Raw genomic sequence first — 16097 nt, forward strand, 5'->3', positions numbered from 1 at the left:
TCATGTAATAGTCATAAATCACAAAAAAGAAAAGAATGGATTTTTAAAAATCTGAAACAAATAAAAAATAAAATAAACACCAAAACTGTATTAACAATGGTTGCACTGGGGAACTATAGAAAAGTTTTATTTTTCTTTTTTACAATTTTAATAAACATAGATTGTTATAAAGGAAATGTTTAATGTTTTAACATAAGAATATTATATATCATTTTCATTAACTACATCTTTACATTGGCAGATTTGTTTGAGCTGTATAAAGATAAGAGAGATAAGAAGGGAACCTTTAGCACTGCATAGCTTGAAGATCAGTGTCCACTTTCCCAAACGAGATTCATCGCATCCAAAGTAAGACCTCACACCACATAAAACTTAAATACTTTCCCTTAGGTGCTAAGGAACAAAGGACCACCAGTCAGGTCTTCTGAGTGACTCTCGAAAGCAGTATAACCATGCAAGAAACAGTATGGCTGGGGAGGAGTCAACAGGGGGGAGGACAGAGTTGTGAGTCAGTTCAACTTAGACTATGTAAAAGTTAAAAGGAAAAAAGGCAAGGGGTTAGATACCACCAGACTGAAAATCTATATACATCATTACTTTCCAAATGTGAAGCTTAAAATATAAAGTTTCAATGAAGGGGAGACAAGAGGAAAATGAGGTAAAAGGAGATAGAACTGCAAAGATAGATGCCAGACATATGCATATAAAATGGCAAACAATAAACCAGAGTTATGGATGGAGATGAGGGAGTTAACAGAAAGGACAGAGAGAAAGTGAACAGGCAACCAAAGGAGAAAGGACAGTCCCAGTGGTTCAGATATTGATGCTGGAGACTATGGTGAGGGCCTGGGAAGGGAAGGTGGGGGTGAATGACAAATGTTCAGCATCAAAATAAATCTTCTTTTCTAGATCTTCTGCAGGAACAAATTTTCCAGAGATTTAGATTCAGCAAACAGACCAAGCTGGATCATAGTAAGGAACTTACAGGGGATTTGAGATGTCAAACACACAGGAGCCAAGGTTTGCCTGTAATGTTAAAAATAATGCCATGTGTGGCCTTTTAGTATTGGGCTCCCTTCAAATAACTGCAGTTCAGAGAGCCTTCTCTAAAAAACCCAAAACAATACATTAGTTTTTCTTTAGCTATAAAATAATTATTTATACTCAATTCAATACAGCTTGTTTGTTTTTCCACAGACTTCACAACTATGTATTGTATCCATGCCATGTTTTGTATTATTTAACATTTTTATATACAGTATTTGAAATCAAATATACTTATTAGTTATAATGTGATAGAATTGCCACACTGAAAGAACATTAAAAATAATCTATATTTTCTGATTTTTTAAAGATTTTTAATTTATTTTTAGAGAGAGAGAGAAACAATGTGTGGCTGCTTCTCATGCACCCCCATCCAGGGACCTGGCCCACAACACAGGCATGTGCCCTGACTGGCAATCGAACCAGTGACCCTTTGGCTCACAGGCCAGAGCTCAGTCCACTAAGCCACACCAGCCAGAGCTTGATTTTTTTAATTGAAATTATTTAAGCATAAATTGTTAACTGAGAGAGAATTTTCTGCTTGAAGTTGCTTTCTTAATTTTCAGACCCAAACAGACCTTAAGCTTGGTGACTAAAAGAATCTTTAGATTGAGAGAGACCTCCTAGGTCCAGGATCTACAATGTGTCAGCAGGTTAAACCTGTTTCTAGCTCTTTGATCCCAAACCTCCCTATCTTTGAGATGTCAATGTCATCACCTGCCTCCCATGGATATGGTGCATATTAAATAATGCACATGATGCACTTAGCATAGCACCTAATCAATATTCACAAAATGCTGTCAGTTCTAAAGGTCACCATAATTGTTGTCATTTTCATTGTGAAAATTATTGCCAATATTGTTGTAAGTGAAAGTGGAAATTTTAGGAAAAGAGAAAGCAGCATTTCTTACTTCGCTGTGCACTATGTTTCAGATATCCTGAGGTCCCCCATCTTGTGTGTCTGATTGCCTCTGCCTGGACCATAGTCTCTGCCTCCTCCATAGTTACTCCCTGCATCTTCCATTCCCCCATTGCCTGGCTACTCCCACCCATCCCCCACTTGCCACTAGACCATAGCTCCTCCTAGATGTTAGCCTTCTCTGACACTGGAGAATGGGGTTGGTACCTGGCAATCCCGCTCTTCCCCATACTCTTGTCATCACGTCACACTGTAATTTCATGAGTATTTTATTGATCTGCATTCCCCCTCATATTTTACACACACACACATCCACACACAATATTAAGCTCCATGAGAACATAAATCTATATGCTTGGCCTTCATTTCTAAGAATGCAGTCAAAGTGTGCTTAGCACATAATAAGTTCCTGATAAATGTACATTTTGAATAAACAAAAGACACTAAGCAAATGTATATCAAGAATTATCACAAACTCCATGTATTAGGCTGAATCACAAAATATCTACTAACCAGAAGCTTCCCATAATTACTAAACTATTAACTTCATTAATTACTTGCCAAGAGTCTCTTAAATAAAGTAACTTGACAATAAATAAAGTACCTTGACATATTTACAGATCTTTGAAGGAGTCAGCTAAAAAAAGCAATTCAAATAATGTGCCCTCAAGCAAATTTTTACAAAATTTAGTCTTTTCCTCAGGCCAGCTATTTCAGTAGCTCCTTAAAGAGAACCTGTCCTTATGGGATGAGTGATGGCAAATAGCTATCAGACTGCATAAAAAATTTAACTAATAAATAGTTGTGAGTACCTCCTACGTTAGGTGCACAGGAAGATCAAAGATGAAACACATCATTTCCTTTCAATAAGTTAACAGTCTAAGTGGCATCAATAACAGAGAATTTTTTTCTCCCACCAAATTCATTAGTAAAAAATATTTATTTGTAGTTGATATACATTTACTTAGTTTTTAATCTAATAAAAGTAATTATTAAACATAGATAAATATATTTATTTCCTTTGCAACTTATGAATTTGTATTTCTGAGATAAATTAAGCATACCAGGTGATATCACTTTATGATTAATTCAGTCTTTTGAAAATGAACCAATTTCTCCAAGAGCATATGCTCATAACATCCATCAAATAGACAAGATGATTTGTATATAACTTCTGAAATTTTACCCCACAGCATCTAATTATTTTTCCTTTCCGCAAAAGCTTCTGAACACCTGTTGAAGTCATTGCTGCTCTGTCCTTTGGGGGCAATAAGAGATCAGCTCCCTCACACACTCCATTTTTCTCAAGATTCACCAGGAACCTTATAGACTTGCTGCTGCACAAACAAACCATTTAACAGGTGGCTGGGCCTGCTTCTCCTCCCCACCTTCCCTAACCCAAGAATGATATACTAGATTTTTTTTCTTTTCCATTATGCAAATATCAAAAGTAATAGGGACATTCTCAGGAGCAGACAGAATGTAATCCAGAATAATTTCAAAAATGCATGGAACAAGAGTTTTGCTTGTGAAACAAAAGTTTGGATGGGTCTTTTCCTTTCTGCAAATCTGAGAAAATGGGTGAGAGCTATGCAGATACCAACTCTTCCATAATATGATAGGTCAAGAAAAAAAAATTATCTCAACAAAATGATAGCTACTAAAAAGTTTACTTAAAAAACACTGTGAGGTTTTAATTTGTTATTACACATCTGCCTTACCCTCAAAAACACAATGCTTGAAATGGGACTTAGGCTGCTTATGTGTATTAAAAAAATCTTTTGATATCTTATGGAATAAGACTTCAGCGGTTCCCAAAACCCAGCTGTTGAGTATTGCCATTCCCTCTTCCTGCAATGCAGTTCATTCTCAATTAGTGACAAAGTCTTACTTTAAATTCTGAGACATTGGTACTATTTCCAGTAACACTAAGACCTCCTACTGTGTCTTTCAGTATCCTGGCAGGAAATAGAGTAAATCCAAATTATCAAATGAAGAGACTCTGATAAAGCCATTCAAAGACTTCAACAGTGAGACACCATTACCACCAGAAGTGCTAACAGAAAAGGGGAGGAAATAATGCTCCAGGAGCCCAGGAAGATTGACACTGTGGAGGAGAGACCATGTAGTAGGAGCTACAGCCCTAGCAGACAGAATAGGAGGGAGAGGAAGTAAATAGTCTGTCTCTCCTCTCATCTTCCCATTGATCTCCTATTGCCCAAATAGAGCTGGAGGCTAACTATCAGCCACAAAAAAACAAGGTGGCAGAATCTATAGGGAATAGCTTCCTGTAAGTACAACACAGGCTAGAAAAGGACAAAGAATAGATCTTATATTGAAACAATATATAAAGAAAAAAAGAAAGCATAGATACATCCAAACAGAATTTGTTGGCAACTTATCAAACCAGTCTAGACATGTTCATCCCTAGCAGTCTAAATAAGAGAACTAATGAGAGTTCCCCAGGTGAAGACTTTTAATGCATTTGTGTATAAATCCCCTCTTCTCAAGCTAAATAAGGGTCCTCAAGAGAACTACTCAGAAAGATTGAAAAGATTCTCTACAGAAGGGCAGAATCTCTGGCAGTATTCTTGCTGAAAAACCAAAAGCTCATAGGTCAACTGTATTCTAAAGTGAGAGCCTTTGTCCTCAAGAGTCTGGGGGCATAGATCCTGATATCTGACCTCATTTGGAGAAATGAAGACAAGCTGCTGGTCCGAACATCCATAATAGCTGGGTTATGAAAGAGTAAATTGGTGGGATCATGCCAAGTTCCCATGGATTAGGTTGACATTGAGGAAGAGAAATGAGCATGAAACAAGTAGGAAAACATTGCCCAGGATGGCTACTTTCCAGGGCCATGGGATACCAGCACATAGAGGCTCTGTGGGTAGACCACAGGATGGGGCTGGAGAGATGAGGAGGCAGGCACAAAAGAGTGATCATGAGTGTCAAACTCTCTGCAAAGGAAGAACCAAAGCAGTCATAAAAGTGTTTCCCAAGACAGAGCAAGCCCTTGGACTCCTACCATGACAACTGCAGGAGAGCCAAGATAGAACTACTAACAGTTATGTCATATTAAAAGGGCTTTTTCTCTCATCCTCCACTCCTCTCTCCTTCCCCCACCTTAAAGAAACCTGAAGCAAGAGTCAGGAACAAGAAGCATAGAACAACATTTCACCAAATCCCCCTAGCCCACTGCTGGCCACTGAGCCACTGAATAGGGAAAAGGGAGAAGCTTTAATTTGGATGAGAGATTGAGAAAGGTTTTTCTTTGGATTCCACTGGGTCATTTAATACCTAAAAGCAAAACTGGACCCAAACACCTGAAATGACTATGCAGTGGACTGCATAACTTCTGAAAGACTCAGAAATTGAAAGAACCAAGTCCTGCTAAATTGTCAGGTAAAATGTAGGGATGAAAAGATTTGTATTAAAAGTCTCCATAAGAAAAGGTCAGATCTGCAGATTCCCTTTATATATGCTCTCCCAGTCATGTGACTTCTCCCTGATCCCAGAAGACTGGAGTAAGAGCCCTCCTAGACAGGCTTTTAAGATAACCCAGCTAAGAGTGAGAGTGAGATGCCATAGTGAAAAGAGGGAATTTAATAACAGCCGTCCTACCTTTAGCCCCTTTGCCCACTTGAGTCCTTGACCCTGGCAGCCAGGTTTACACACCTCCCAGCCAGAGACTAGGATTCGTAAAGAGGCTACTTACCTGCCTAAAAGAGAAAACCTTGGTGTTGGAAAATTGCATGGCAGGTGTCAAGTGAGGAAGGAAGGCTCACTTTCCCCTGAGCAACTTTTTTTATTGTTTGAGTGCTTTACCATGTGCATGTATTGCCTATTAAAAATAATAAATGCATGAACATTTAAAACATGGTCATTTAAATATATAAACATTTAAACTGGGAAAAATGTCTCAGAAAGACATAAAAACATATTGAGTCTGTGAAACAAGAAAGGGATGCTACAACAAAAGAATTCTAAGACCAAAAAGAGCTGTGGAGATGAAAACAGGATCACAAAAGTAAAATGTGATGGCATAAAAGTTTACAGAGAGAAAGAGCAAATGAGAGTAGAAATCAAGAAAAAGACATGACCCAGGAAAACAGGAGACCCAACATGGAAGACAAACAAAGACCTTTCTAAAGGTGTTGACAAGTGGACAGAAGGCTCCAAAACGGATGTACCCAAAAAGAAAGAAAGAAAAACAGAAGAAGGAAGGAAGGCAGGCAGGTGAGAGGGAGAGGGCAAAACAGAAAGGAAAGATATAATAGACTAAATTGAAAAGACATTTATAATTCTCAGAAAATTGGACACTAAATCAGTAAAAGTCTCTAAAAATCACAAAAAAAGAGAGGGAATTATTAAGTCCAAGAAATGATGTGATTAGATTAAACAGCATTGCTCAGCTGTGAAAAATATTTACTTAGTTGTAACACTGGACATTATTTAACCAAAACCTGTATTGGGAGGTGAGTGAAAGCAGTGGGTAGGTAGAGAAGGAATACGAGGATGTTGCAAGTTAATAGAGCTAAATTCACATCTTCTACAATAGTTCCTCTAAAATAACAAGGAATAGAAGTCTAAGGATGTTGTTTTTGAATACAGAAGTAAATAGCAAAACAATTTGCTAAAAAAATTAGAAGTGATACCCTTGAAGAGTGGGAATATATGTAGAGTAGAAGCTGGTCAGAAATTTTTGTTATTATAAGCTCAATAGTATTGTTTCAAATCTTAAACTATATATATACACATATATATGCAAAATATGATAATTATATATACATACATACTGCTTTAAAAGAGATTGAAATTCAAATTAAAAATTAAAGAATCAATATTAAGTACATGGTTACACTTTACAAGAGTAAAAAGACCAGTTGGACCCTGCAGAGTAATCAGAACATATGTAGGTCTAATACAAGACCATTTAACCCACAAAGAAAAGGAAAGCCCCGAAGGCCATTGCCTAGAAACAATGTAAAGTATGAAAACGTGTAATACCACTGAGACAGTTTCCATCTCTGGCTGGAGTGTTTTAATTGTGTCTTAAATCAGATACACTCTGGAATATTGATAGTTTCAACCAATCAATTTTCGCATAAGACTTTGGCCCTTCCTTATACATGAAAAGTGTTAAGCACCTGTTTACTTAATGTTTGTACAAAAACTAAATGAAAAAATCAATGAAGTCTCAACAGCTCTTTGAAGACTTGGTATACGTTGTTGGTCAAGGGCTTTCATTGTGCTCCCAAAGGCATAAGCCAAGTAGGAAGGGCCAGAGTCAAGGTGACCAAAGGCAGAGGAGAAGCTAGTCGCAAGCAAAGGGATGGAATCGTCGCCTCTGCCAGTGTCCAGGCAGGAAGACTAGAAAGACAGCATAAGTGTTCCTATTCTTTTGCTATTTATTAGAAATGCCCAAAAATGTATTTTAAAATATGTATGTTTCTTTCCTAGTTACAAATAGCTTTGGCAACTATAGGTTAACAAAATAGAGAATGTCCAAAAGTATACAAGACAAAATAGATCTATCTTTACTAAAACTTTATAGAGTATTAGAATTATCAGCAGACTTTCTTAGGATTTTTTAAGTCCTGGCACTTGTTTCAATGGTATTCTAATAAATTTCTAAGGCAAGAGATTTACAAAAAAGAAATGGGAGAAGTTTTTGCTGCAATTCCAGAGACATTTTATTTTCCAAATTACTCATTAGAAAAAAAGAACAACCTTAATATTTGTCAGTATTGTGCTAATATTACAAACCTCAAAAGATTCTTGTAACAATCAGAGATAATTTATGTGAACAGTCGGGCATGTGACAGATGCATAACAATTGTCTTTATTACCACTATCTCTAAAATAGCTTAGACCGTAATCAGGTCTAATCTTGAATACACTGTTTCTATCAAGCTCTTTCACACATAAGGAACCCTAATGGAGAAGAAAAATGCTAAGTATTTTATGGCTGCATTAATGCCAAGAATTAGACAAGAATTAGACCCTTGTTCTAAGGTGCAGTACCATTTGGTATTATTTACCAAATAATTCCCATTTAGGCCCCTACTAAGCAGGTGGTTGAGAGAGAGGGCTTTAAATTATTTTGGACTGTGTATTATAAGTAGGAAATTGTGTGCATTATCTGGGCCAAGTATTTAATTGAAAAGAAAGATGATCCAAAGCTCTCTTTTCCATCTGGCAGAGTGACCAGCAGTGTTCAAAATGGGGGCCACTCTCTCAGCCAACGTCCCTGAGTGACTACAATGTACAGAACCCTCTGATGACCCATAATTGACATGCAGTGTGAGCAAGAAGTAAAACTTGCTGTAGATTTTTTTAGCTTATTTTAACTAGCCTAACCTAACTGATAAATAAAGGAAGGTATGTATTGTCTAACTAGCAACCTATCAGATTCTTCCTCTCTCTCTGTCTCTCTCCCTTGCTCCCTCTCTCTTGACCTTCCTTGTTCCTCTCTTCTCTTATTTGATCTAAAATAAATAATAATTGCAAGGCAGTAGGTGCTCAGCTGATAACATGGCACCAGGGATGTTATGTGCATGCTAGTGAGTACATACAGAAAGACAGTCTGCAGAGAAAATTCACATAGAGATGACAGCCTCATGGAGATGAGGAATAGGAGTAACTAAAATGACAGTTCTGTGGTTCCTTTGTGTTGGGCTGTACTTTCTATATTTTATTTCTAAGAGCAGTCATTTTATTCTCTCAGCAAGCCTTTTTATTACTTAAGTTAGTTTGAATAGGTTTCTGGTCCTTGCAATAAAGAGAACACTAATTATTGGTTTGGCCAAAATGTTCACTTAGTTTCTATAGTAAAATAAAAGTTACATTTTTCCTTTTCACTAATAAGTTTATTGATTTGGATATTTTGAGTATATCAGTTATCTCCCATGTGGTATCAGATTGATTGTTCTCAATTGATATCTGGATTTGATTGCTGTCCACTTCAACTGATCTACCTGACCATGGAGCATTATCCAGTGAGAAATCTCCAGCACAAAACTTCACAAACCACTTTGGATACATTCGATCAGTTACAGTACCTTCTCCATACACAGCACAAACCTTGTATTTCTTTGCATTTCAGTTGTGTTTTTACATTTCTTGAAGTAACAAAGCATAATATATTGAAAATGTTACATATTTTCTTCCATCCTCAATATTAAAATGGCTACATAAAAATTCACCAATTTTGATAAGTTTATTTTTCATGTATGCTGATATGACAGCTGTCACAATACAAGCTAACAAAATTGTTTACAATGAAGAAAAATATAACTAAGCACTGCTAGAGCCATCTTACAGAAAAATCCAAATGAACTTTTTGGCCAACCCAATAAAACCAGGCCTTGGACCAAAGCAAGGCACACGGCGCCCAGTACCAATACAGGTAGAATGTTGTTAAGGAGAACAGGGAGAGAGTAAAGGAATCATCACTTGCTCCACAGCCCAGCAGTTAACTCAAACAGTGCAGTTGCCAGTGGTACACTCAGCAAGCCCACAGATAAGCCTCTATGAGGATGTGATACAGTAAAGAATGTTCATTACCTGCTTGATCATATAGGAAAGAAACTGCTCATCCTCCAAATTAAACAAATGCTTGAATTCCATGGAGACAATATCTACATAAAATATGTCATCATTGAAAAATGTGTACATGAAGAGATCTTAACTCAAGGAGAACATTAGGCCCAACCAGAGTTCATGTGGTATGAACAAGTGCTGCAGGGAAAACTGAAGCTCCTGCATGAATATTTGATTATTTAGCCAGGCCTTTTATCTGGTTTGTCAAATCCCTCTGTTAGAAAGCCCTCTTTCTAACGCCAACATAAGAGAACCGGTTTTTCAAATGGATATTCGTTTGCTCTAAAGAGCCAGCCAGGACTCATACTCACTGTATGTGTCACCATCTCTTTACAGGAGACAGTTGGTAATTACTGCAGGGCTTTGCTCTGGAGAGAGTTTGCCCCTGCAACTTTCCCTGATTTGTTTAACTAGCAGTGAAATGTGATTTACGTGCCTTTCTCCCAAGGTGGTCTTCTCTAAAAACCACAGCAAAAGATCATCTGCAAGCTGAGCTTGTCGTAAATGAAACCAGGTCTCTTCTTTTCTGAAGTGGAAGGTCTAATCCTATAGTCTTGATTGCTTTCCTAATTAAAGACTCCAATCATTACCACAGTACTCATTGGTGGCAAGAACTCTGTAACTGGTTACATATCTCATCCTCATCACGAACCTCTTCATTTCAATCCAGTACAGAGCAAACTCAAACCCATACTGTTGGAGGTACTGAAAATTTCACTTAAGTGAGAGTTCCATTCCCCTTTCCATTTGTTCTTCTTTCTTCCCACTATATCTTTACCTTTCTTGGTATTAGCTCATCAGGAAAATATGGTCATTTCTTTCAATTAAAAAAACCTAGTCCAAAAGATTAGTATCATGTCCTGTGAATAGAATATTTAGGAATAGCGAAACAATCCAGACATTAAAATCACAAGAGACTTTGTTTTCTTGGCTCATTTCTGAAATGTAGGATGAGTCAAGACAAGGAAAGTATGCATCACAAGCAGATTCCTCCCATTTGGCTGGAGAGTAGACAGATAAAATTCTACCAAGAATATGAGTCTAAAAATAAAATGAAAGATGCAGGCAACTCTCTCCAGGAGACAAATTCACACAAAAACCTAAGTGCATCCCAGAAGACCTCATCTTAAAGAAACACTGGCTTCCATCTGCCCACACTCTTTATCTTGACCATATGAAAAATTCAGATTCCCCTGAAGATATGCCTTGGTCCCAGGCACTATGGCAAGTCAAATCTGAGAGGAACAACAGCAGGGAAAAAAGTTAACTGGAACCTAGATATAGAATTTAGTACATTGTATTCCACTAACAAGCACATATTACGTTCCTTTTCAGAAAACAGAAAAGCAAACTGAGGTAGAATAATGGGCCTAAGTTTAAACTCAGCTAGCAAGGCGGTAAGAAAGAAATAAAGGCCCTCCTCCACCCACTGCTGCCTCCTTCTCCTGCTGCTCCTGGTACTGCTTGTTTGCATGTTCAGTGCAGACCATTTGTGAAGTGGCAGCTGAGGAGACTCTAGCACTCGCCATGGCCCACAAAAAGCCCAAGAAAGGAGTCAAGACTAAGAACAACAATGATCAATTTGAAGGTGGCAGGGCAGGATGGTTCTGTGGTACAGTTTAAGATTAAAAGACATGTACCACTTAGTAAACTAATAAAAGCCCATTGTGAACAAGAGGGTTTGTCAATGAGGCACATCAGATTCTGATTTGATGGGCAGCCAGTCAATGAAACAGACACACCTGCACAGTTGGACATGGAGGATGAAGATACAATTGATGTGTTCCAGCAGTAGTCAGGAAGCATCTACTAAAAAGGGAACCTGCTACTTTACTTCAGAACTCCGTTCCTCCAGACCAAGAAAACATTCTCAATTAGAAAACTGCATTGTACTTTAACACCAATTAATTAATTAATTAATTAATTTAAAAGGAAAAAAAGAAAACTGCAGTTTGGTTCCACTGCATCCTGATGACTACAGTATAGTTTTTTCTACCTTTCATTTTCCCTTTCCCCATTCCTTTATTGTACATAAAGTAACTGGTGTATGTGTACAAGCATTTGCACTTTTTAACTAAATGGCCACTGGTATGTTTTGATGGACATCCACTGGAGACAGAATGCAGAAAAATACTGGTTCTGTGAAAATACCCCCTTTCTCTATTAGTGGCATGCTCATTCAGTTCTTATCTTTATATTTCAGTAAGTTATTTTAATCTCATTGTTTAACAAAAAAGAACAACATAAAAATCCTTGCACAAAAGGAAAAAGGCCTCATGGGCAACAGTGTGGTGATTGCTAGGGGGTGGGGGATATGAGGGGACTAAAGGAAAATGGAAAAAATACAATAGAGATTAAAAAAAGAAATCTCAAAAAAATAAATAAATCCTTGCATATCTGGTTTGATTGGAGAATTTTAATGTTTTTCATTTATCGTTGTAAAACCAAGGTCATCTGGAAAATATGGTCATTTCTGTCAATTAAAAAAAACTAGTCTAAAAGATTAGTATCATGTTCTGTGAATAGAATATTGAGGAATAGCAAAACAACCCAGACCCTAAAATCACAGGACACTTTGTTTTCTTGGCTCATTTCTCAAATGTAGGGTGAGTCAAGATGAGGAAAGTATGCATCACAAGCAAGGACAATTTTGTAACTTTTTTGTATGTAGTGGTTACATGTACAGCAATCTGTCTTTAAGTAGAGATAAATTACACTAGAAGAAATGAATCCTAGGTAGTTTTCTCTTCAAGTCAAGTGACTTGCTGTTTAAATAAACTTCTTGTTTAAAAAAAGAAAAAGAAAGAGGGGGAGATGCACACAAGCCCTTACTGTGAACTGGATCATTGCCATCTTTAAAATCCTGTGTGTTGCTCAGTTCTGAACCCATCCCAACTTCAAGGAACAAGGTGAAACAGCTACTGCTGAAGAGGATTACAACGGTGAGAGCAAGAGTCACAGCAGTGAAGAGGTCACGATCCACCAGCCCAGCTTGGAGATTAAGGAGGCAGGGAGGGAAAAACCATATTGACTCTCTGCCCACCCCACCCCTATCCCTATCCCAACTCAGGTTCTACTGAGTTGCTTCACTGAATAGCAACAGCAACATTATTATGCTGACTCAGCTGGTCTAGACAAAAAAGTCAGTGTTTGGTGTTGAATAATGAGGTTCAATTTCTATAATTACTAATTTAGGCAAGAAAGTATCCACCTACCCATTTTTTCTCAAAAAGGGAGTGCAAGTGAAGTAAACAGTCATAATTTTATTTTCATTTTCTGCAAATACTTTTGCAGTTAGTTATTATACATTCAAAGTTGTTTTTGGTGACAAAAATATTGTAAATAAGTACAGTTATATTTTAAGATAGAGTAATTATAGCTGCTAACATTAGTAATAATATTAAGGTATTCCTCTCTTCATCCTGGCAGGATGCTCACTCTCGTCCCCGACGAAGTGCACTAAACCATGCAGCGCATATGCATGAGTGAAGGCCACACACAAGCAGGGGGGCAGTGGCACCCACCTTCAGAGAATATATTGTATTTACTTGTCTTACTTTCTAGCCAATTTTCTAGAGAAAACTATTCTTTTGGGGAACCAATTGCCTAACCTACCCAATATCAATCACAATCAAATTTCATTTGATTGGACATATCAGAAAGATCAGGCATATTTGACCAGTTTATTTTCAAGTTCTGAATTGCCCACTTTCATATGTATATAGATACATACCTTTTGTGAAGTGGTAGCTGAGGAGACTCCAGCACTCACCATGGCCCATGAAAAGCCCAAGAAAGAAGTCAAGACTGAGAACAATAATCATCAATTTATATATATAAATATGTATAATACTTATATATGAATATATATATGACAGTGATGCAGAAGGCAAAGAAGTTGTACATCTTTTGAACAAAGTAGAAGAAAGAATGAAAGAATTGAGTCAGGACATTACTGGGTGGGTGAAGCAGTTACCGCCCATAGTTCAGGGAGGGGCCATTGATATATACTAGCCCACTGCTGATGGCCGCCTGGTTGAATATGACATAGATGAACTGGTGTAGGATGAAGATTCACCTTATCAGAACATCAAAATGCTGTACTTGAAGCAGTTTGGAAATATTTTCATCCTTAGTGGAGATGTTAATCTGGCAGAGAGTGATTTGGCATTTACCCAGGCCATCAAGGGCAATGGCAAAGAAGATTGCACTGGCAAAGACCTGCTGATTCTGAGAGGCAGAGATGGAGGCACTTTATGTGAAATCATCAAACTGAAACCAAAGATGACCACTATGGTAGAGATTGACCAAATGATGATTGATGGATGTAAGAAATACATGTGGAAAACGTGTGGTGACATCTTAGACAATCCTAAAGGAGAATGCTATCTGGTTCTAGTAGAGGACTGTATTCCAGTACTGAAGAGGTACGCCAAAGAAGGGAGTTTGATTATGTGATGAATGACTTGACAGCTATTCCAATCTCCACATCCCTGAAAGAAGATTCCACATGGAATTTTCTCAGACTGATTCTTGACCTTTCCATGAAAGTACTGAAACAGGATGGGAAATATTTTACACAAGGGAACTATGTCAGTTTGACAGAAAGCCTCTATGAAGAACAGCTTGGGCACCTGTACTGTCCTGTGGAATTCTCAAAGGAGATTGTCTGGGTCCCTTCATGCTTGGAATTGTGTGGTTTTTACACTGTTTGGAAGAAAGCTAAACCTTCAGATCAGTATCCCTTAACCAGGTGTGCTTACAAACAGGCTTCCTGACCATCACATGCTGTACATGACATCAAAATAAGTCAGGCAATTGATTGTGAATTCCTCCCAAGTTTTCTTTTTTGATCATTATTTTTAACTTTAAAAAGCAAATTTAATGTGTATATTTTGATGAACTAGGATGCTGAAGGATGATTAGGTAATGTAGCAAAAGCCACTAAAGGCACTGAACCCCTAGAATGTGATTTTCATTATGTTTTCCCCCTGTGAGGGCTATTTTTGTTTTTACTTTCATAGACTTTGAATTTGGTTGTTTGGAAGAATAAGCATCATTGTTTTGTTCTGGAGGGGAGTTCTGGATGTTGTTTCTTTACCAAAAAATTAATTGACTTAGATGATTAAAATTTGGTGCTTATATGAAAGTTAAAAAATGAATTAGCAATGCTTTGATTAAAACAAATGCAAAAACATATGTACACAAAACAGAAGACTATGCTGGAGTATATAATTTAACCTTGCTATCAAGACATTCTGTTTATATGTTACCACTTTTTAATCTTAAACATTTTATATTTCTGAGCATCAAACACATTCTTTTGAGGTAAGCTACTCTTAATATGATTTCCAGTTTACCGATAAGGAAACTGAGTCCCCACAAGGCAGGTTAGACCTATCATTGTCCTTCACAATTAAGAGACTACTGTTGACAGTATTGAGAGAGACAACAGAGCAAGTCAGTTTCTGAGATGGATTAAACTTTCAAGTTCATCTAGCTTTATGCTTGATCAAGGAACTACCTCATCATTCCCATATGGTCATGGAGGTGGGTAAATTTTTATAATGTCACTGACTTTAAAGAGTCCTATCTTTATTCAGTTGACCCTTTATCTTGGTCCTTCCCATTTCAGATCAGCTGTCTGCATATTTCCATGTTTTGAGTATACTCAAGAGCAAGATTGTAAAGAATACAAAAATAAATCAGTCCACAAAGATTATCAGCCTGAATGCCACGAGGAGACAAAGGAAACTGCCACAAGGAACAAGAGAAATTAACATTCTTTCCTGTCCACCTGGCAAGAACTGACAACAAACTAAACTTGTCGGCAAGCTCTGTTGACATGGAAGCATTACGAGAGTAGAGATTCCTGTGGAATATTCTGGAGCTACTAATACTGAGGTTTCCAAGGACCTTTTTATCACTTATTCTCCTCCATTAACACCATGTTTTATGAGATGCTCTTTATCAAATTTCTTTGAATTCTTTCTGAAAAAAAAATTAATTAATGGATGAATGGTACAACATGTTCAAGCTTTATAATTGGATAGATCTTGGCATGGAATACCACCTTTGACATTTATTAGGTGGGTGACATTGAATGAGTTACTTAGTCTCTCTGACCCACAATGTTCTCATCTGTTTTTTAAATGCATAATAATGCCTTCTCTTGTTATTATTAAAAGAGAATGTATGTAAAGCACTCAACATATACATAGTAGGCATTTAGTAATTGGTCACTATTAATTAACACTTCTAATCATCCTGAATTACCATAAAACCATTTTGTATCTAGAGAAAGGGAGGTTTAGATTAGCCTGACTACAGTTATCACATACAAATAATTTATATTTAGGCATTTTAGAAAATGTTTGCAAGTCTTTGTTTATTACTTTTAAGATTAAATGGGCCTGAAGGGACTACCTATAGATCAAATGCAATCTATTGTGCAGAGAACAATGCATTTCACCAATGCCTTTGGAAAAGAACAATGAAGTTCAAAATTTTCTTAATCTAATTCTCAGCG

The 16097-nt window shown here is 37.2% G+C and overlaps 2 pseudogenes; both read left to right on the forward strand.

The window, feature by feature from the left end:
* The first annotated feature begins 11095 nt into the window (after nt 1-11095).
* On the forward strand, nt 11096-11381 carry LOC123806956 (annotated as a pseudogene).
* Nucleotides 11382-13438: 2057 nt separating this feature from the next.
* LOC123806755 lies at nt 13439-14346 on the forward strand (annotated as a pseudogene).
* Nucleotides 14347-16097: the final 1751 nt, after the last annotated feature.

This window comes from Phyllostomus hastatus, unplaced genomic scaffold (assembly GCF_019186645.2).
Source record: "Phyllostomus hastatus isolate PE091 unplaced genomic scaffold, TTU_PhHast_1.1 phas_scaffold_39, whole genome shotgun sequence".
Lineage (NCBI taxonomy): Eukaryota > Metazoa > Chordata > Mammalia > Chiroptera > Phyllostomidae > Phyllostomus > Phyllostomus hastatus.